The sequence below is a fragment of the Ambystoma mexicanum genome, chromosome 3p, assembly GCF_040938575.1.
Source record: "Ambystoma mexicanum isolate Mex_15411 chromosome 3p, UKY_AmexF1_1, whole genome shotgun sequence".
In the NCBI taxonomy this organism is placed as follows: domain Eukaryota; kingdom Metazoa; phylum Chordata; class Amphibia; order Caudata; family Ambystomatidae; genus Ambystoma; species Ambystoma mexicanum.
Window position 1 is genome coordinate 993,933,400 of NC_090925.1, and position 22,741 is coordinate 993,956,140.

The window sequence follows — 22,741 nt, forward strand, 5'->3', positions numbered from 1 at the left end:
CCTGGTTTACAGATCCTGCAGAGTCTTCACTGGAGAAGCTGCCGTCACCCCACACCCACCATATGTGGCATCCCACAAGGTTCCTGCATTTCCCCCACACAATACAACATGTATACCAAACCCCTCTTTGACCTCCTGGACGGTCTGGGTGTCTCGTATACCAACTATGCAGAAGACACACAGATCCCCGTCCCCTCACAGGCACCCACCCTACAGACACCCTCTGAATCAACACCATCAAGTCCTGGATGGCCGCACACAGCTTATGCCTCACTGACAAGAAAACCGAGCTCCTCATAAGCTTCTTAGGCCGCCTTACCAAACTTCACCATGCCTACAAAGCCTTCATTGCTTCTTCCGTCAAGACCCTAGCCGTTTACTTGGACTTCTTGCTTTCTATGGATTGACACGTCAACCACATCGCCTCCTCCTCAGGATACCAAACTCATTCCCGCTAGCAAACCATTCTTCACCTCCCAAAACCACCTAGAAATTGCCCGTGCCCTAATAGGATCCAAACTAGATTACTGCAATGCCCTACTCGGTGGTACATCGGAAAAGAATCTTCCGAAATAGCAAACAATCCAGAACAATGCCCTACGTGCTCTGCTGGACATTAGCAAACATGCCCACATCTCTGAGGCAAGAAAATCCGCTCAGTGGCTACAAGTCAAGGCCTTCACCCGCGGAAGCCTCTCCCGCCTGTGATGCTGGAAATGCATTGGAGGGACAGGGCCTCCCTGTCCTTATTCTGTATTGTTTTCTGCCCAGGGATCCATGTGGGACTCCTGGCAGTGCAGCTCTTCCACTTTTTGGTTTGGTGTACAGACCCTTGGGATACCCTTATGTCACCCATAGGTGGGGGTACAACCCTGTACCCCTAGTGTATGTTTTTGAGCACCTGTGTGTGGCCCACAGAGTAGGGTATGGGCTGGTGGCAGCTCCATGCTGAATTTGACTGCTCGGATACCAAGGCCCTGCCATTGGAATCCGTTGATTCCTGATAGGAGACAAGATGGCCCCTGTGACCTCTTGCTTTATATTACCTGTTACCTTGTTTTTCCTGGGAAGCCCCGACTCTGTCCCTTCCCCCTGACTGGCTGTTGGGTGGAAGTTCCATATATGGTATTGTGGGGAAGTACAGGCCAGACTGGCTGGAGCCTTACCAGTGACTGTATGTTGTGGGTACATCCTTGGGGTGGGACCTGGGTGAATGGAGTGTGTGACCAATATACACTTCTTGTTATGGGTGTCTGGTTCCTGGTATGTGACACAAAGACTGAAACAGCCCTGCCCGAAACTGGTATGAATGCAGTGTGGAGTGCTGAATGGCTGGGTACTTGTTCCAATATACATTCCTTGTTGTGAGTGTCTGGAGGGAATGGCCTGAATGCACTGTGAGCCTGATTGGCAGCCTGCCTGCATGAATGAATGCCCTTCTGAATGATTGGTTGCCTAAGTGTGACCCAGCAGAGTGAATGAGAGAAACAAAAAGTATATCTGGGACCCTCTGACTGATGGAAATCATTCAGAAGCTGAAGTCGAAACTGATGCTTGATCTCGAACGCCGAGCCCGAAGAAGAAGGTTGACTGCTCTTACCTTCACCACAATCTGAAAGCTGCTGTGCCGTCTAGACTGATCTGAGAGAGGACCTGGCTAGGAGACTTCTTTCAAAGCTACGACCAACCATCGTGCACCGCTAACCTTCGATGAAGCACCCTGGAAGCCAGCCTTCGAAAGACTGTGAACCGAAGACGGAGACCGCCGAGGAGAACAAAGAGAAGCACAGGACAGCCGTCCACCGTCGTCGACCAGGGTTCGCTGGTTTGCTATAACCACTGAAGGCCCGTCAAACTTGTGTTGCCCAGAAGCGGGAACCGCTTGACGCCGAGCCGCCGACGACCAGAGCCGCAATGCTCCATTGATGAAGACACTTTGAACTCAAGGACGCTCTCGCCAGCACCGCCGACCACTTTGTGCCGCCGGAGAAAGTCCAGGCCTCTGACGTGCCGAGGAGCATCTGCTGGTGGGTTTCCCACCACCCGAAGACCGCGCAGACACCGACGACTCGACACCCTTGCTGGGCTAAAGTTCTTCATAGACTCTTAGCAGCAACAAACTATTGTCGTCGAGGTGCACCGCACGCCTCGTCTTCGCAGGACGTCCACAACCGATCGTCGACGAGCACCGCCAAGACCGAAGCTGCTGCCTCAACGCCATTGTTCACCATTTCTTCGAGGGATCTCGATGATCCGTGGCTCCTGCCTTAAAGGGAGCTGCTCAAGAAGGATCCGTCGATGACCCAACGTCAAACTCTGCTATTCCAGGTACATTGGGGTGGTAGAAGTTATTTAGAAGGCATTAAGACTCATAAACAATACATAGACTGGACTTGTATTATATCTTTAATTACAGGTTGCCCAGGTGGGGGATCCTCACACAGAACTGTGTCTAGGTAACAGGGCCAGTATTCTGCCTGTTATTTAACCAACCTGCTTTCCTCTTATGTCTATTGTTGGTTCACATTATTAACTGATTTGTATAACATTTGAACTGAGTACAGTTGATGCATTTTAATGGAATCCATGATGAATTGTGGTACTGTGATGCTGGAAATGCATTGGAGGGACAGGGCCTCCATATCCTTGTCCTTTATTGCTTTATCATGTATGTTCTGTCTTGTTTTCCGCGCAGGAGTTCATGTGGGACTCCTGGCGGTGCAGCTCTTCCTCTTTTTGGTTGTGGTGAACAGACCCTTGGGATACCTTTATGGCACCCATGGGTAGGGGTACAACCCTGCACCCCTAGTGTCTGTTTTTGGCCCATAGAGCAGGGTATGGGCTGGTGGCAGCTCTGTGCTGAATTTGACAGGTGCTTCAAGTATCCTCCATTTTGGGATGCCCAGGCCCTGCCATTGGAATCAGTTGATTCCTGATAGGAATCAAGATGGCCCGTGTTCTCTTGCTTTATATCACCTGTTACCATGTTTTCCCAAAGTCCTGGGAAGCCCTGACTCCGTCCCTTCCCCCTGACTGGCTGTTGGGTGGAAGTTACATACATGGTGTTGTGGACAGTCCAGGACAGACTGGCTGGAGCCTTCCCAAAAACTGTATGATGTGGGACCTGGGTGAATGGAGTGTGTGACGAATACGTATTTCATGTTGTGGGCGTCTAGTATCTGGTGGCTGACACAATGACCGAGACAGCCCTGCCCGAAACTGGTATGAATGCAGTGTAGAGTGCTGAATGGCAGAGTGCTTGTCTGAATCCACATTCTGTGTTGTGAGTGTCTGGATGGAGAAGAATGGCCTGAATGCACTGTGAGCCTGATTGGCCTTACTGCCTGATCCAAGAGAGGACCTGGTTAGGAGACCTCTTCCCGAGCTACGAGGGACCATTGTGCACCAGCTGATCTTTGCCAAAGCTCCCTGGACGTCAGACCCTCGAAAAGCTGCCGATCAGAGACAGGCAACGCCGCAGAATCATGAAGGAAAGTGCCCAGACATTGAAGTCCATCACCGTCGACGATCACCGTCACTGACCAGAGCCGCAGTGCTCCTTTGCCTAACAGATTTCATCCAAGGACTCCCTTGTTCATCATCGTCGACCACTTTCGTCCTGCTGGAGAAAGTCAAGGCCGCCGACAAGCAAGGAGACTCTGCCGGTGGGTTTCCCGCCACCCGAAGACCGCAGAGACGCTGACGACCTGATGCCCTTGCTGGGCCAAAGTTCTTCATTAACTCTTTGCGGCTACAAACTCTAGTCGTCGAGGCGCACTGCACGCCCTTGCAGAACATTTTCGCCCGATCATCAACAAGCACCGCAAGAACCAAAGCTGCTGCCGCAACAACAGTGGTCACCCTTTTCTTCACCGACTCTCAACGACCCGTGGCTCCTGCCTTAAAGGGAGTGCACTCAAGAAGGGCCTGTCGACGACACACGAAGAACTCTACTAAATCAGGTACTTTGGGGTCGTAGAACCTTTTAGAAGGAATCGAGACTATATTAAGCATAATTGGACTGGGCTTGTCAAATACGCTTTATTTACAGGTTGCCCAGGTGGGGGGGATCCTCGCACAGAACCGTCTCCTGGTAGTGGGATAGACTGTTCTGCCATTGCTTGATTTAACATGCTTTCTTTCTGTGGTCTATTGTCGATTCATTTCATAATTTGATTCGTATGCCATACATTGGCATTGGTTAGCAGTTGATGCATTTCAAAGGAATCGATAGTTAAGAGTGGTACCATGTAGACCTGTATATATTTGCCATTATAGTATTGCCAGAGTACAAAGTGTGTTATTGTGATTGTGTATATAACCTTGAACCTTATTTATGTAAAGACTGTGTTTTCATTAACATAGTGTGTGGATATTCCTTTGTGGGTGCTTGGGGACTAAACTGTACTTAAGAACCAGCCTGCATCACCGCCTGGGAGCTAAGGCTTGATTGCTCGCCACGTTTCTACCAATTAGAGACTGTGGGCTGGGGTGCTGTGTGCTTTGACTCTGCCTGCCATATAGAGAGCAGGAGTACAGAAACCCTCCTCCGGTGCTTTACAGGTATCACATAGAAACTGTAGATATTTACCATTTTAGATTAACCGGAGCACAAAGTGTGTTATTGTGATTGTGTACATAACTTGAGCCCATTTATATAAAGAACTGTGTTTTCACTAACATAGTCTGTGGGCATTCTTTTGTGGGTGCTTGGGGACTACACTGCACTTAAGAACCAGCCTGCATCACCTCCTAGGAGCTTAAGCCTTGATTGCTCGACCTTTGCTACCCAATAGAGAATCTTGACTGGAGTGCTCGGTGCCGCTACTCTGCCATATAGAGAGCAGGAGTACAGATACCCCCCTCCAGTCTTTACAATGCCCCCCCCCCTACCTGGAGGAAGAAAAAAAATTAACCTACACGCCACAAACAGACCAGTAAGATCTGTCCACCAGCACTGTCTCGTGACACCTAGGTTCAACAGAAAGAAAGTGGGAGGGGCTAGCGTCCTAGTCCGAGCCTCCTCGCTCTGGAATGACCTCCGCCGGCCCTGCAGAGCAAACCTTCCTACCAGTCTTTCAGAAAAAAGCTTAAAACCCATCTCTTCAACTGACACCGACCCACCCGCAGCAGCATTTCCGGTCTGCAACTAGCGCCTAGATGCCCATGGGCTTTGCGCGCTGCCAACAAAGATATAAATAAATACGTTATCTCCTGGTGGCTCTGAAAATGCTGGCATTTGGTTTCATTTGGGATGCATTTGTTGCATAGTTAATATATGTTACAAGGCTTTTATACTGTGCCAAATCATCACCATAGTGGTCTGAGAGCACCCGGCCTGTCTGGAGGATGGAGCATTTTGCCCCACCACGGCTATCCAGACTTAAGTCTGCGGAGGGCAAAGGGTATAGAGAATAGGAGCACGGAAAAGTGGGTGAAATGCCACACCCATAGGGCTGGGATGATGTAGAAAGGGAAAGGAACGCTCTGTGATAGCGTGGGTGTGTGCAGTTCCATGAAGGATTTCAGAAAGGATGGAATGTTCTAGCAATGCTTTACGTGGGATAAGAAATTGAGGGGGCTGCAATATTTGGAGGCGGGACAAAAACAGTCTTGCATTGCCTGGAATCCCAAGTAGCAAACAAACCTTTAAAAGACGTCGTGCCCATGTAATAATAGAGCCAATCGAGTTTAGATATATGCAATGAAAGGGAGTACATTCTACTTTAAAATATGTATTAAAATATAATTAATGTGTGTAAAATATTGACTGAAATAATTATATTCGAATATGAAATAGAAGATCAAATCAAAATATGTCAGTGCACCCTGAAATCCCAGAGTCCTTTTGAAAGAAATCCATTATCATTTCATACTATTAATGGCTATACTTTTAATACAATGTTTTGCAAGAAATCTAACAACGTGCCCATATTTCTGTAACTTATTTCGTGTTTCTACGTGTGGCTAAAGGTGGCATGTACTTTATTTTCATTACTGTGGTGAAGAAATTGGGTCAGGGAAGTGAGTTCAGAAAGCCCCTGCAGAGCCCTGGCTCACATGCAATCTTTGGAGAATGTCAGTGCTGGGCCCAGGCCCACTTAAAACCCTAGTTCTATTTTTTTTGGCATCAGAATGACCAGGTGATGACATGTTGAGCAAGGCGGTTAATAACACGTGGGGCTTGGCGACGTAATGGCCACGAGATGTGCTCCATCCTCCGTTTTTAAGAATGTGTTGGTCTAAAGATCCCTGATCAAACTACTCAATCTGGGTGATGGGCGAGTGAGTGATTTGGGAGCTGAGCACTTGACTGAGAACACAGAAGATAGCCTAAACACAGTGGACGATCTATGCAACACGACACCTCTCCCCACCAATTACAGACACATGTGAACACAAAACCTTCCCAGCTGGGACTGGAGGACATGGCATCATTTTCATCATGGCACGTGTCCAACTGGCATTTAATAGAGCTTATGGGAGCGGACGATTTAGAGGTTGTCCTGTTTAGAGTAAATCAAACTGTGTTCCTCTGTTGACGCCACAGATATCGCCGGAGGCCCACCTCCACAGACACCCCTCTTACAGAGTGAGTGCCTCCTGCTATGGGTGCTTCTAGTTTCAGGGAGCAGTTGGCTATGTATTTTGTCATGGAGTAAGGATTGCTAGAGAGGAGCGCACTCCAGTATATTTTGTCCTGTTCAAGAATGAATCTGTCAGCCCACCCGCATCGTTATGCGTGGGCCGGCCGCCGTTGCGGCCGTTACGCGACGACGTCCAGGACGTGACGTCAGGGGAAGGGGAAGTTCGGCAGTTGCCGCATCTGTTGTAATAAAGGAGGTTGCGAATCACCTCGGCTCCCCGCGTGTTATTTATAGCGAGGCCCGCGCTGCGCGAGATACGCCCCGCTGTCCCCGGCCGTGTACAGGCCGATGACAATGGCGACGAGGAGGTAACGCGGCCCACGTGTGCCGTTGGGAGGCCCGCTGTCGGGCGGCTCGGCGGCGCACCTCCACGACAGTTGGGAGCTGCCGACGCCGGACCACACGTGCAAACGCCCCGCGAACGCGGCAGGGGTGCTGCACCGGCAGGCCCCGCCCCCACGGCCGCAAGAATCAAAAAAAAAAACAAAAAAAAGATATAATCCCTGCCCCACGGCCACAGCAGGGTCACGAGGACGGCCAGCACGGCACAACTGCCTCATCAGGAGCAGGACCAGCAGGCACAGCCCCGCAGCTGCCAAAGAGGTGTGGACACACACCACCAATAAGGGCACACCGGACGGCGGCAAGCGGGTAAGATGTCTGACACCGCTAGCACGCCCGCATCGTCCACGGGAGGTGCAAGCACCGCAGCGGCCGCGCCAGGAAATGGCGACCATCAGCCCCCTCATTCTGAGGCGGCGCAGGTGATCCACATGCCAAACCCCTTTGATATCAGGGACACGTCAAACTTGGGGCCCCGTTGGACGATATGGCTCAGGGACTTCAAATTCTACACGGGAGCAATTGGACTTACCGATGATGCCAGATTGAAGAACACTCTTCATGGCGGTTGGGCCAGCAGTGAGAGACATAGCCGGAGAGCTACTCGATGTTGACACAGTAACCTACGGCCAACTTCACACCAAACTATCCGAATACTTCGCTCCACACACAAACGTCGATTATGAACGCCACGTATTTCATACAACCAGGCAGGAAAAGGGCGAATCCATCGACAATTTCGTGATGCGCCTGCGCATAAAACTAAAACACTGCGAATTCCACAGGTATTCAAACGAAGAAGCCCTCAGATCGCAGGTGATCGCAGGTTGCATCTCGCAACCGTTTCGCAAACAGCTCCTGCAAAAACAAAGGTCACTCGAAGAGATCCTAGCACTGGCTCGCATGGAGGCCGCCGTGGACTCACAACTAGACAACCTGGGGAAAGTCTCCATACAACAACCAGGAGAACCCACAGAATCCGTCAACAAGCTATACACAAGCCCCAGCCAGAGTGGGAGACGCGCAGAAGCCACCTGCTACAAGTGCGGGTATGAATATCCGCACGTCGGGGACTGCCCGGCCCTGGGACAACAATGTGCGGCATGCGGAGGCATGGACCACTTCAGGGCCACGTGCAAGAACGCCCCCATGAATGCACAGGCGAGACCCCGAACTCAAGACAGACGTCGATACAGCCGGCAAAGCCCGCCCAAATCCAGAGGAGAGAGCGACAGGAAGCCGACCAAAAGAGAGGACAGCAGCAGATCCGGCCACTACTCCAGGGACGACAGGAGACCGTCAGAGGACACGCGTCGCTCTCACAGAAGACGATATGTCCGATACATAGAAACGCGATCCCCCACCAGCGGCGACACCCCGTCATCAGGGGATGACCTGAGGAAAAAGGGCTACGTGTGGGCTGTCAAGACCAATACGACAGCCACTCAGCATAGCCCCATACTCACCTTGACGGTAAACAACACGCCGGTGAAATTCCTCATCGACACCGGGGCCACGGTGAATATCATAAATGAACAAACCTATGAAGCACTAACTCCACCTCCCAAAATCAGGAAGGCTGACATAGACATTTACCCATATGGATCCACGACGCCTCTACCGTGCAAGGGCACCATAACAGCGTGGTGCTCCCACAAGCAGCACTCCGCAAGAATCCCACTGCACATCCTCAAAACTGAAGCAGACAGTGGCTGCAACCTAAGCTTCCGGACAGCAGTGGAGATGGGACTGGTACACATCCTCTATCAGTTGATGGCCCACAAGTACTTTGCCAAGCCGGAGGTCATCGAACAGACTTTCCCTAAACTATTCCACGGCCTGGGAAAACTAAAACACCGGAAAGTACACCTGCACATAGACCCACTCGTCAAACCAGTGGCCCAACACTACCGTGGCATTCCATTCAACATCCAAAGACAAGTGGAAGAAGAACTGGACAAACTGATCAAGATGGACGTTATTGAACCAGTCTCGGGGCCCACCCCCTGGGTCTCACCCATCGTCCCAGTCCCCAAGAAGTCGCCAGACGGGTCCATCCGCTTGTGCGTCGACATGCGACGTGCCAACACTGCCATCGAGAGAGAGAGAGAGAGACACCAGGCGCCCAGGATCACCGACATGATCCACCTTCTACATGGGTCAAGAGTCTTCTCAAAACTGGACCTAACCAAAGGATACCACCAGATCGAAATTGCAGCCGAATCCAGATACATCACCACCTTCGTCACCCACCTTGGATTATTTCAGTACAAACGACTCAGTTTCAGCATCTCGTCGGCGGCCGAGATCTTTCAGGAAGAGATCCACAAAGTAATTCGACACATACCGAACTGTCTGAACTATTCAGACGACGTCCTGGTATATGGCAAAACGCAAGAAGAACATGACAGGGCGCTACACCAAGTATGTCAGGCAATGGAAGACGCTGGCCTCACGCTAAACAAGGCGAAGTCGAATTCTCCAAGGGGTCGTTGAGATTCTTTGGTCACATCTTCTCGGAGAATGGCATGAGGCCGGACCCGGAGAAAGTTGAAGCGCTAAACACCGCCACCCCCCCCACAAACACAACGGACCTGCGTTCATTCTTGGGCCTAGCCAGCTATTGCTCTAGATATCTGAAAGACTACGCAACAGTCAGCAACCCCCTGCGACTGCTCACGTGAAAGGACACGCCGTTCGTATGGTCCAAGGAGTGCCAAGAGGCGTTCGAAGCCATCAGAAGAGCCATCTCACAGGCAGAGGACATGGCATATTACGACGCCCGGCGCGACACCGAGGTAATTGTAGACGCCAGCCCGGTAGGCCTTGGCGCCATCCTGACACAAAAAGATCCGGAGGACTCGCGAAATGCCCACATAGTCGCGTACGCCAGCAGGAGCCTGACAACCACAGAACAGGCATACTCACAGGCGGAAAAAGAAAGTCTGGCGGTAGTATGGGCCTGCGAATATTTTCACCTATTTCTCTTCGGCAAGAAATTCACAATAGTCACGGACCACCAAGCCCTCCTGACCATCTATGGAAACCCCAAAGCCGTCATGCCACCAAGGATAGCTAGATGGGGTTTGAGGCTACAAGACTACCAATTTACAGTCCGGCACCAGCCCGGAAAGGAGGACAATCCCGCCGACTATCTCTCTCGTCATCCCACGACATCCACGGCATCTCAACCCTCTATCGCGGATGCGTACATTAACTATGTCATTCACCACCTACAACCACTACCCATAGGATGGGCAGAGATAACGGCACAGTCGGAAGTCGATCCCGCCCTACGCATCGTCAGACACTGCCTTCTAACAGACAAGAGGACCCTGATGAAACAGCAAGCGAAGACAGAAACAGACGAAGTCAAGGAAGAAGTCAAAGGATTACATCTAGTCCGTGACGAATTGACAGTGGTGGAAGGCATGGTACTATTAAAAGGGTGCAAGGTCGTCATCCCGAGAGCGCTCCGGGAAAGAACAATACATCTGGCCCATGAAGGACATCGGGGGATAGCGGCCACGAAACGGCTTCTTCGGCAGAAGGTGTGGTTCCCGCAACTCGACAACCTAGTAGAAACAATCATAGGAGGATGCCACATATGTGCACAGGTAGCTCCACCACCACACCCAAATCCGCTACAAATGTCTCCGCTTCCCACCACAGTATGGGAGGAACTAGCTGTGGACCTGTTCGGACCATTGAACGACGGAACGCACGTCGTGGTACTCATGGACGAACATTCGAGATACCCGGATGCCCAGATCGTAGACAGCAGCGCAACTTCAAGTGTCATCCCCGCCCTCGACCGGATGCTGTCAGCATACGGGATCCCCAAGGTGATAAAGTCAGACAATGGCCCCACATTCATAAGCCATGAGTTCCAGAAGTTCGCACGATACATGGGATTCCAACACCAAAAGATTAACTCCCCGATGGCCTCAGGCAAACGGCATGGTCGAAAGATTCATGACCAACATCAAGAGAACACTACAGATCGCCCACATCCAAAACAAACCGTTCGAGCAGGCCCTCAATCAACTGCTCAGGGAGTATCGTCACACACCACACAGCACCACGGGCATATGCCCAGCAGACTTGCTATTCCGGAGGCCAATCACCACAAGGCTACCAGAGGACCCAAGACCCAAGGGTACGACAAGCCTTGAACGCTATGCAAGGGTCAACGACGAGAGGAACAAAGCACAAATGAAGGAAGCAACGGACAGAAAGAGAAGGGCAAGAGAAAATCCGATGCAGACAGGCGATGAAGTATGGGTCAGACAACCCAAACACAGGAAGGAAGAAGCGACATTCGCACCCGAACCACTCGTCATCACACATAAGAATGGAACAATGGTCACAGCACAAAGAAGTGACTGCACGTCCATCACCCGAAACAGCTCACAATTCAAGCGAGTAAAACCCCATCATGGTGAGCTTTGGGAATGGGACAGAGACAGTGACGGAAATGATCTCGCAGAGGAGCCCTACCAGGGAGACGCCGAGGAGTCAGAGACCGAAAAGGACGGTGCAACCCCGGCCAGAGACTGCGCGACACCGTGCGGGGTAAGGCGCCCTCAAAGGAGTCGCATCAAGCCGCTCCGCCTGATAGAAGAGATGGGGTAAGGAAATGGGAGCACCCCTCATGTTAAAAAGGGGGGAGATGTCAGCCCACCCGCATCGTTATGCGTGGGCCGGCCGCCGTTGCGGCCGTTACGCGACGACGTCCAGGACGTGACGTCAGGGGAAGGGGAGGGGCGGGAGGGGAAGTTCGGCAGTTGCCGCATCTGTTGTAATAAAGGAGGTTGCGAATCACCTCGGCTCCCCGCGTGTTATTTATAGCGAGGCCCGCGCTGCGCGAGATACGCCCCGCTGTCCCCGGCCGTGTACAGGCCGATGACAGAATCTACAATGCTTTGTAAATCCTCTTGTACCCAGGCCCTCGCCAGCTCTTCTGCCAAGCGAGCAGTTCTTGCTACCAGCTGAAATGCTTCATAGAATTATAAGGTGCTATGATCGCCCACTTCAATTGTACGTGTTTTATTTCCCTTGGTGTTATGGAAAGCGTAGCGGCCCTTGTTGAGATTCGTACTTCTGAGTTGCGATTTAAAACAGATTTCTACAGCAGGCACACAACCGTCTGAGTTATTTAACCGGCGTACATAATCCTTATACTGCATGTCCACTCTCTCCTTATGCTGCGTATTGGTTGAAAAGTATCCGGCTGTCGAAACACCTCACAAAGTAGTCCAGCTATGAAGCTCACTCATTGAACCACCAATGACATCTATCGGAGCCGCCTACATTTCCAGTAAGAATCAGGGGACAGCAGAAACAGGACTGCTGGGGCTGCCCAGGCAGACCTCTGAAGTGGCAGGTTATGGGTTAGGGCTCATCTTTTCTATAGAAATAGTGCTGTCCCATCACCAGGGCCGGCCTTAGCCCCTTGCCATGCCAGCTGGGAGAAGTATTTCAAGTTCTACCCTGAGCGGACGTGGTGTGAGAAGGCGCTCTCAGGAGCGGGGCGCATTCAATAATAGGGCGCTGATGCTTTCGCATTGGCTCCTAGTGAAAAATGCCACCCCCCCCCAATCCCCTGCTTGACCATGGGCGTGCAGGGGTAGGTGGGTGCATTTGCCTACATTTTTGTTTTGCTGCCGCCGCTTAGGCTGGCCCTGCCCGTCACCCAGAAGTGTCTTTTTCCCGAACCCGCATGGAGGGCTCCAGAACAACACGGAAGATGAAATCACAACATAGAGCACATGGACAAAGTTCACGTCACGAGCAGGAAGTGCGGCCAGTGCATGCGAGGTCATGGGAAAAGGGACGGTGGGAGTGGACTCTGTCCTCCACTCCTGCGCTTCAACTTTTGCCAGCGGTCGCTGAATGGATTAATACGAGCTGGCCTTACAACCCACACACAGCTTGGCAACCCACTGTTACGATGATTAAAATAATGTAACCGCATCCTCAAGCCGCCTGGTCACACTGTTCATCTGGTGACCCAACTGCCCACGCCCAACCAGTTCTTTAATCCAGGCCCAGGATAGGAAGACACAGCTGTTTAGATGTATACAGGGTCCACCATCGCAACGCCGATCAGAGGTGGAGGGACGGCTAAGGCGGGGCAACCTACTAACATCTTGAGAAAGGCAACGCTTAATTTGCCTTGAAAGCGGTTTTCTAAGAGATGTTTGAAAACTTTGGTTAACGGAACTAGGAGTGGTTTGCGTTAACCATAACTCGCCTCTTCAGGGTATGTGGAAACTTCCTGACTGAAGATATATAAATATTCATTTGTCGACATATAAATATAATTAATTTGTCATGTAATGTTAGCGATTCACAACGTACTCAGGACCTTGGTGCTGCTTCAGTGCACGAGTTACCAGTGTAAACTCTTAGCCTGTTTAGCAAGAGCCTGGAGAGAATTATTAAAACGCAAAAATGAAGTCCTTTCCAAACGTTACGTTTTCTGGAAGATCTGGTCACTTGCGTCAGTGGTCCGCAACCTTTGGCTCACCATTTAAGACTACAACTCCCATCAGCCTAGCAAGCGCAGTCAATAGTGAGGGGTCATGGAGTCATAGTTCAAAGCATCTGAAGAGCGCAGATTGCAGACCTCGGAGCCAAGAGGGTGTCTGTGTGCTGGAGATAAAAGCAGTGCATTCTACAGAAGGGAACTTCTGATTGTTGAGGATTGGGCTAGATTTACCATCCAGTTGAGGTAGCCAATACATGGCTCCCCCCGCTGGGAGTTCCTGGAACCATAAGAGAGTTAAAGCAGCAGGGATGGTGATGGTGGTGGGCAGGGCACGAAAGATTGTCTCTCATCTCGATTCAACATGAACTCATTTAGAGGAAACTAGTCATGGGGTATGTAAGGGGTAAAGGGTTCAAGGACTACTTAAGAACTCGGAGGCCCAATTCAAACAAAAGTAAGACACAACTCACAACCTCCTTCATGGTGCATAGGATGCAATAAGTGTCACCAATTATGCATTGGCCTCCTGACAAAATGTGCTACAGGACCAGTGGATTCGCAGGGTAATCTTAAACCAAGAAAGGACAGTGGGCATCTGTAGCCGGTCCATCCACCCAAGGCGACTGATCGAGTTACAACAACCAGATTTCGGAAGAACACGCAGCCGGCACTCCACCCGAGCAACAGTTGCCTGAATACTGAACTATTTGGGAGGTGGCCACAAACCAGCACCTCCAAGGGGAGAGAGAGAAATGCCCCTGGGCACTTGAAGAGGCAAAACACTTATTCAGTATTTAAGGAGCTAGGATTGTCTGTATGGGAGATTAATTTCAATTTAGAATTGTATTGTGATTAAGTTGCAACACATCTCTGTCCCTTTGATCTTCCAGTCCAGCTGCTCACTCAGTTATGGAGCATCACTTCTGGTTGATACCATAAAGTATTGGGGTAAAGAAAGCTGGACAAGTTTAACTGATCAGAAGGATCTCTAAGGAGCATACCCCTGAATCTTCTTCCTAAATGGGCAGAGGTCTTGATTTTGTGGGACACGGTGGGCAAACGAACCTGAACATCACCTAGCTTTAAAACGAGGAGCCAATGGAGTTGTTTGAAGGTCATACAACGTCTCTTTAACCACCTCATGCCTGCATCTGCTAAACCAACGCCCCACATCATTTGTAGTTGGGAAGTGGCACATCTAGCCCTTTGGCACCACAGTAAACTGGGCTAGGCGTGGGACTACACAATGCAATTGCTGATAGGGCCAAAGGCCCACAGACTTTCTGGTACAGCCTGCATGTGATATGGAAACGCTTCAGCTTTGATGTAAACGTGGAGGGCTGGTGCCGTGCTGCAACAAGCAGCTTTTCATGGGTAGTCAAGGAGCATACATCGGGTAAGCAGTTTGACCCATTTCTAGCAGAAAACCATATTGAAGCACATATCTTAGAGAGCGTAGATAAAATGCACCGCAAAAGTAAATAGGACTCTTTGTGTTACAAATTGTACATCGATGTGGCCATCCCATCCCAGTGTTTCTGGAAAGATCACAGTTGTGTGTTGAACTCGGCCTTCACACCATTTTCAAACTTGCCCTCCCATGCCCTATGGGTCAATCATTTTTCAGCAACAACATCTGTACTCGCCATTTAATTCGTTAAGGCTCTGTTATACAGGCCAACTTTAAAACTAAAGCACAACTCTGAGACTCAATTTACACTGAAGTGTATTTCACAGAAATTGTTGACCTACAAAGAACACTTCAAAGCTATATTTCCGCTCACGAGGAAATGAATTCCACAGGGCAGGTCCTGTCACAGAGGATGCCAGAACTCCTGAGAGAGCATCACTAGTGTATCCACTTAATTGGGTCACGGGCGTGCATTCCTGTTCCACGAGTGTGCGCAGCAGCTATGATCGATTTTACATTGGGAGGTGTGTCGAGGGTTTATAAGGTAACCAGGGACAGTACATACCAACAGATTGCTAGCGAGCTGGGTGACCCATTATTGCTCTGGTGCGAGGATGTTTGTTTGTTTCTATAGCGCACCTAACCAAAAGGTATCTGGGCGCATTTAGATCAATGTTACAGTTTTGGTACATTACAGTTAGAACAGTATTACAATTGAACAGGTGTTAGGAAAGATTTCTTAATTGTGGGTAATTTTCCTTCCATGTGGCAACCCCTAAACTTTTTGCTGTTGTTTTCACCATGATCTAGACTTTGCCAGAGAAGTGCAGCCTTCTGCCGCACTCCTCTGGGCTTTCGCTCCATTCTTACGGGGAAACTGACATGCCCTTAAGACAGTCAGTACCGGGAAACGTTGTTTTCCGTAGTTCTTTTTATCATGTTGCAGCTTTCGCGCAACATGGCACAAGAGGGTACTGTAAGCTAAGTTACTGCTCCCTTGGGTCTCTAGTCTTCTACAGGTCCTAGACACGCTCTTTGGATTGTTAAAGAACGGTTCAAGTGAATCACTGACGGGACTGGTGGCAGCGATAGTTTCTTTGTGTTTTGAGCTCCTTTTGGCTGTTTAAGCACGTTTTGAGCGCTTAGCCCAAAATGGTGGCCTGGCTTCCAAAATGGCCAGACCACGAGGCTCTTTGTCCTGCCCACTGACCGTCTTGCCCCCTTCACCTTCCCCAGGTCGAGCCGACCCGGGGCCTTCCTTATTTGGGCATGTACTTTCCAACGAAACACAGATGCTTTGGCGGGCTTCTACAGGCCTTGTGTGTGCCTCCAGGATGTGGGCTGGGATGTCTGGTCCCAATACACATCCTGGATGCCAGAGAGTCTAGGGTGGTGTGAATGCCTGGGACCACCGTGGTCCGTGATAGGTCCACGTATGGTGTGAGTGTATCTCCCATTGAGTCCCCTCCGTTTTGGCGCGAAGGGAACCGTGCATAAGAGGGGGCTGGAAACGCCACTACCATGTCGATCTCCTGAGTTCTCACGAACAAAGGAATACAGGAGCCAAGTATCCTGCAACCACGAGGCTGAACCGAGGAATCGCTGGTGACCCGCTGAAGGACTGCTCCTCTGCACTGCTGTCGCTTTGTGAAACCCTTTCTACCTCTGATCGAACCAGAAGGCCTGTACTGGTACTTCGACCCTTGGAATAGCGGGGACAGCTATTCTCGGCATCTTCACCATCTCCTGCACGTAAGCCTTCGGAAGTGTCTCTGGGCCATCCAGCAGACTGACCAGCCTACCCAGGAGTCTTGCTCTGTAACCGCCGCCAGGTTGTGTTGTATTTCGAATCCTTGTCACTCTCACACGATTCGTACACTTGGCATTCCCAGGTCTGAAGTGAGTAGTGTACATTTGGCTGAGATACACACGGCCGCTCCGTTGCCCTGCTGTGGTAACAAACTGTGCGGGTTCACTTCGTTTGGGACATCTTTAACTCAACTCTGCTGCTGCAGAATCTACACGACGACGAGAAGTCCCCTGCTCCCCTGAACCTGCCAGCACTGAAACTGACGCGGAGAAGCCGGGGTCTGCTTGCATCGGGGGTAGCATAGCTAGGAACTGGTCGCCCTCCTGCAGGAGCCCATAGCTTTTCCCCGCTGTGTCAAACAGCACGCCTTTCCGTACTCGCGCTCTGCTTCTTCCCACAGTGGAGGCTGCGCTTGAGTCGCGGAACTCTGTTCTTCATTTGTGCACCAAACTGAACTGCCTGATTCCCTCGAAGAGACGCCCCTTTTTGCCCGTTGGCACCAGCGTGTGCAGGTACTTTTGAGCACAAGGCTCCACTCTTCGTAGGGCTTGGACTTCCTTTTAGTTAGGTGCCTCTGAAGGCGAACTGGGTCTAATCATTATTTCGCACTGCCTGTTTTCCTCCCCTTCTAGGTGGACTACACATTTTGTGCATCTAACGCTTTATACTCGTTTGTATTTGTATATATATTGTATTGGTTTGGTATGGTATGTGTTGGTTTACTAGAGTTGTATTGTGATTTCTCGCTACGGTCATTGTTGCAAAGGCCTTGGAATAAATGTGTATATATTTTTAATATAACACCTGTTTGGAGTAATTTGTGAGTGTCCTTGCTTTGTGTGCTCATTGCGGGCTTTCAGTCACCCTCACCCCTCTTGAGACCTAGTCTTGACCGCTGCGATCGCTACCCTGATTGGTCTGGCTTGTCCAGAGGTTACCCTGTTCCAAGTAATTAGGTTGGCCTTCTGAACTTCTGCGCCGCCAGGACAGAGTTCAGAAATCCGTCTTAACACATATCTAAATATGTACATTCTAAACGTATCACAACAATAAGTGGTGTAAAACACAGTACCACATTATTCAAATTTCATAATTTTGTGTTGGATTATTTTTGACACCTCTAAAGTTTGATGTTTTGGGTTATTCACACACTATCACCTCTCAGGGACAAAACTAAGCAATGGATGAAATTGCAGGATTATTGGGTCAACGCGGTACGTTTCGGCCCGTATGGCAAGAAATAGACCGCATTCATCCTTGGTCTTCTCTTTTATTCATGCCGGGCCTTTATCAGCATGGAAAATTAATGATATAATGGGATCGTTTAACTTCTGACCATGGTGATACTTTTCTTCATTCTCAGTGTGGTGAGCAGGGCAGGGACAGGAAAATGAGCAGCAGATGTCGCTCAAATGGTGTATTGACTTCGGACCTGATTAGTGCCCTCTTGTTTTTTGGCATGCGGGTATAATTTGTTAACTTTTTGTCGTAGAGGAGGTGAATTAATCCACTCTCTCTTTATTGAAGGCTCATCCCTAGAAGGTGGCTCCTATTTTGGCTGTTTCTTTCAGGACGAACAGCATAGCGCTGCCGTCTCAGACAATCCGGCCGCTAGCAGGGCGATCCTTTCCTCGCATAGGTACTGCGTACCTCTACCAGTCGTGTCTCGCTCGTCTGTCTGGGGCCATAATCAATCATTCATAAAAAATGAATTCCATGACAATTTTCCCCTTTTAAAAGGAATACCACTCCCCCATTTACCCAGAGGCCCAAAACAAACATGTGCATCTCTAATCAGCTACTTCAACAGACAAAAAACGCCTGATGCTAAATTGAAAAAATCATTGGTTAGTCTCAACACACAAGTTGTAATTACTGTACAGGGCCGTTTGTGGCCCATAGTATCCTTCTTGCCAGCCTTGTATCATTTCAGGTCAATATCGGCTTGCAATGCACCAAAAAAAAAAAAAAAAATCAAGTGTGTCCCATGATTTTAGAAGCCAAGTAATCACCTGAATGAAAGAGATCCCTGGTGACGGGGTCTGGTTCGAAGCGAACTAGGAAGATTTGACAACAGTGACGTTGCAGGGCTGGAAAGGTTAGAGTCAGTCGCAGATCAGGAAAAACCTGCCACGAGACAGACGTTGCCCTTGCCAGTTTTTCTGAGACACTGGCATGTCAGCAAATTTCATGAAGGGCAGCCTAACAAGCAAGAGCAATTTTTCACCAATACCTGCAATTAAAGGTCTGGTGGTATTTAGGCCTGGTCAAGGCCATGGGGGCGGGGCGATGATCGCCTACACTATCAATCAAGAACCACTTAAATGCGTCTCCAGTGAATAAGCAAGAGTTACACCTAGTAATTGAGGCTGCTGTGGAGCAGCATTGATGCAACACCAAGTTCATATCTCTTGCAATTAGGACAATAAATCCCCTTAGTTACACCACAAGCAAAAGGAAATCCTCCTATATGGCCTTCTTAATGCGGGGCTGACTGTGGTGCCACATCAAGGTCATATGCAATTCAAATGCCAGCCGCCCAATCAGAAGGCACTGGCTGCCTAATCAGAAGGCTTTAACTATAATCCTAATCAGTTGAAAGCTCACAATAAATATAGAGCGGATGAATGTGAAACGTAGTTTGTGTGTGGTAAGGAGGGGCGGGAAGTGGCCATGGCAGACAGGCCTATTGAGAAACTGGGAGATATCTTGACTCGGCGTATGCTCTACTGCTATGTACGGAAACGAGAAAAAAGTAAGCCGAATCCCCAGAGTACGAAAGAAGGATTGTCTGTGACTTCCACAGGCTGCCTTTGTGTTAGGGGCTTCACCACAGAAGCCACTTGGCAGAAAAGCACCTTCTACAGAAGGTGTGGTCTGGCCATCCCCATTTAGGAGGAATGGCAGAAATATATTCAAATAAAAGTTAGGTTCTACACTTTTTGGAAGTTTGGTTTTTACTTGGTACCACCCTCCATTCTCCTGAAAAAAACCTATTTTATATATAGTAATGAAAGTGCTGGCTTACGTTTTTCACTGTGAATTGCAAAGTATTACAATGAAACCTTGATGATGTCTCGCTTTTACACCTTTCAAATAAGTGAGCAAAAGAGTCCTAGAGCTGGGAGTGTGGGGCAAGAAGTCATTGGTGGAAGCATCGTTTGGAAAATATGAGCAAAAACACAGTCTCAGTTACAACCGCGGGCAAAGGGGGACTCGTAGGGCTTACTGCGAAAAGCACTGGGTAAACGCTAGGTCGCAAGTTCAGAGAGGTCGCCTCCAGTGGGATAAGCACTGAAAGCAAAAACAGAAGAAACGCGAGAGTCACAGGTTCTACTGCAGCAGGGCCGGCTCTGCAAGCCCCGAGGGTGAGGCACTGACTAAGACCTGACCAACCGCAGGGGGCTCAGATTCAGCTTCAGACAGCTGGGCTCTCAGGACCCTGTGAGCTGAGCACTGAGCGTAAGATCTGAGAAACCTAAGGCCATGGGGTCTACTCCAGCAAGAAAGACTCCAAAAGGGAAGAGGGTGAAATGCTGACTACAACTGCTGAGCAACTCTGTGGTTACGGGGGACCCTATTGTGCGGAACTTCAAGGATTCCAGTGTGAAGAACAAAGTGCTGAACAACCAGATAGCCAGGGGTTCAACTCCCAGCGGGGTGGCCTCTGAGGACCTAGTAGTTCAACTGCTTACTGCACAGTGAGAGAAACTGCAGGGTCATGCTCTAAACTTCAGTGAGGCAGGATCTAGGGTCTGAAGGCTGAAACATGTATGGCAAGAGATGAACACCCACAGGGCAACTGCAGCACAGTGTACCACCACGACCCACTGCACCTGAAAGACCCTTTAATGGAAGAAAACGAACATGGAGTTAGAAGACAGGTTACCATTGCAGAAAAGGAGTGGGTAAAGTTGAAGACCAAGCAGACTCTGCTTCAGGGGTGTTGCTAGATCTGGAAAAGATCCGGGGCTATGCTAATGTCGGGACTGTCAGGACTCGGGGCTAGCTAGCTTTTTGGTTGTAACACCTGAGCTTCTATCCGGGGCTACAACCAAAAGACCCAGGGCTATAGCCCCCCGAGCCCCCCCTCTTATCCCCCTAGCAACGCCTCTGCTCTGCTTGTTAACAAAAAGCAAAGGGTTGTCATATATGGATATGTATTCTTCCAGGTGCTGTTGGGGGGACTCCCAAAAAAAATAAAAGTCCAGAGATGGTGCTCCAAGATGTTTATAAATGCGTGTCTCTCTGTGTTAGAGGCGACCCGTGACGAGCTTCCGGCTTCGTAAATATCTCCCCGTGGTAGGCTATTGCATATGCATCTTTCTGCCCGATGCCTTCCCGTAGGATACTCTGCTAGCTGCTTAAATAACCCTCCAAGGACATCAACAGTGCCTTGACAAGCAGAGGTGACTGGAGCCCTCCTTCCGGGACTCCCTCCCTTCCACTGCTGCTCTTTGTTGAATACACGTCCAGGGAGACAGCAAAGCCGTACCCTGCCTGCCGCGGCCATCTGCCTTGTACATCCCCGAGGGCTTGGCCCGCTTTCTAGAAGCTGCGGCCACGCAATAAATATTAACGCGTAGGCGGCCTCCCAGAGCTTTCACTCCAGAATAAGGGATATGTGCTGCCTGCTCCGGCCGACTCAGCCGTCATTGTCTCCAGGACTAACACACGATAGGGATCACATTTCCGAGGGTGGGGGAGGGCATTGCAAATCAACATTTACATTATGGAAATCACGCTCTTTTTGCAGGATGGGATCTGCACAGCATCACCCCAACACTGATACGCTCCAGCCATTTTAATCCCCAAGGCCCCCACCCCCAATCGTCCTTAACCCTGCACTGGGTCTCCGACTGGTAAGTCGCCGACCATCATTCGTCTACCTTAAATGTCCGCTCTTCAGGTTTGTACCCAATTCGTTCAATGTTACATGATCAGGGAGATACTCGCAGCCCTGCACACACTCATTAAAGATCGAGGCAGGGTTTAAAAAAGAAATGGGCGACAGTAGCCCCAGTGGCTCATTTGCTTGGCCTGTCCATAACATGGGATATCGCCCGATCTATTCTTCTATAGAAAAAAAAGATGATATCAAACGTTACATATTATTATCATTAATTCCGGACCAATCATGTACCGCTCCTTTGAAAAACATCTCATTACCTAGTAAATTGGGCCTGCCTTGATACAACCGTGATAAATACATACCTATCCCCTGTGGAAAAAAAGTGACGACCGTTAAAAACCCATACACATTGTTGTATGAATAAAATATTAAAACAATCGGCGACAAATATAATTATCATACAATGAAAACAATAATTAAAAGCTCCCCATTAACGTGGTGGTGTAACTATGCCAATGGGGGTATAACTACATAGAATTGTATTGGCAGTTATCTGAAAAAATATAATCCTACTACAAATATACCCTTAATATCCAAACACAAATATGCCTATGAATGTAATCGGTGCATAAATATGACTGTAAAAGTATATATGCAATAATTTTGTTTTTTAAAAACATCGTCCTTGCCCTTACCTGCCCCTGGCTGATGAGTTTTCTTGTAAACAGAAGGCTCCCGTGTTCCTTACAGCAGAGCTTCAGGCAGGTCTTGGCTGAGGTAGTTAGCAGGTGTCGGGGTGTTGGGCCAGGGATGCCTGGTTCCTGGCTTTATTCAGGTGGCTCTGCTGTCCTTTGTTTATTGCGGCTTCACCCCGATCTGTTCTCGGCTCAGAATTATAACTGCTTCTAAAACAGCTGGGTGTGACGTCACAAGCACCAGCTTACTCCGCCCCGAGGCGTTACAATGAGTACAGCACCCAATGGAAAAGGGACACAGAAGACGACGGCTCCTCCCACTTCGCTTTTCAAACAGCCTTTACGTTCGAATGGTAGGGGGACGAATAAGCACTCCCAAAGAGAGCCGCAGGAATTAGGCGGAGTCAAATGAGTGGGGGAAGAGGACGGTACGACTACACAACATTTATTGTGTAAATGGTATTTAAGAAAAGATTTACTTGGAGCCACAT

At 49.6% G+C, this 22,741-nt stretch overlaps 1 protein-coding gene across 2 annotated transcripts in view; it reads right to left on the reverse strand.

The window, feature by feature from the left end:
- TP53INP2 (tumor protein p53 inducible nuclear protein 2) overlaps positions 1–22,474 on the reverse strand; it is a 104,300-nt gene extending 81,826 nt beyond the window's left edge. For both annotated transcript variants that reach the window (XM_069652287.1, XM_069652286.1), the window contains exon 1: positions 22,251–22,474. The gene's annotated coding sequence lies outside the window, so the exon portion shown is untranslated. The remainder of the gene's footprint in view (positions 1–22,250) is intronic.
- Between the last annotated feature and the right edge of the window lie 267 nt (positions 22,475–22,741).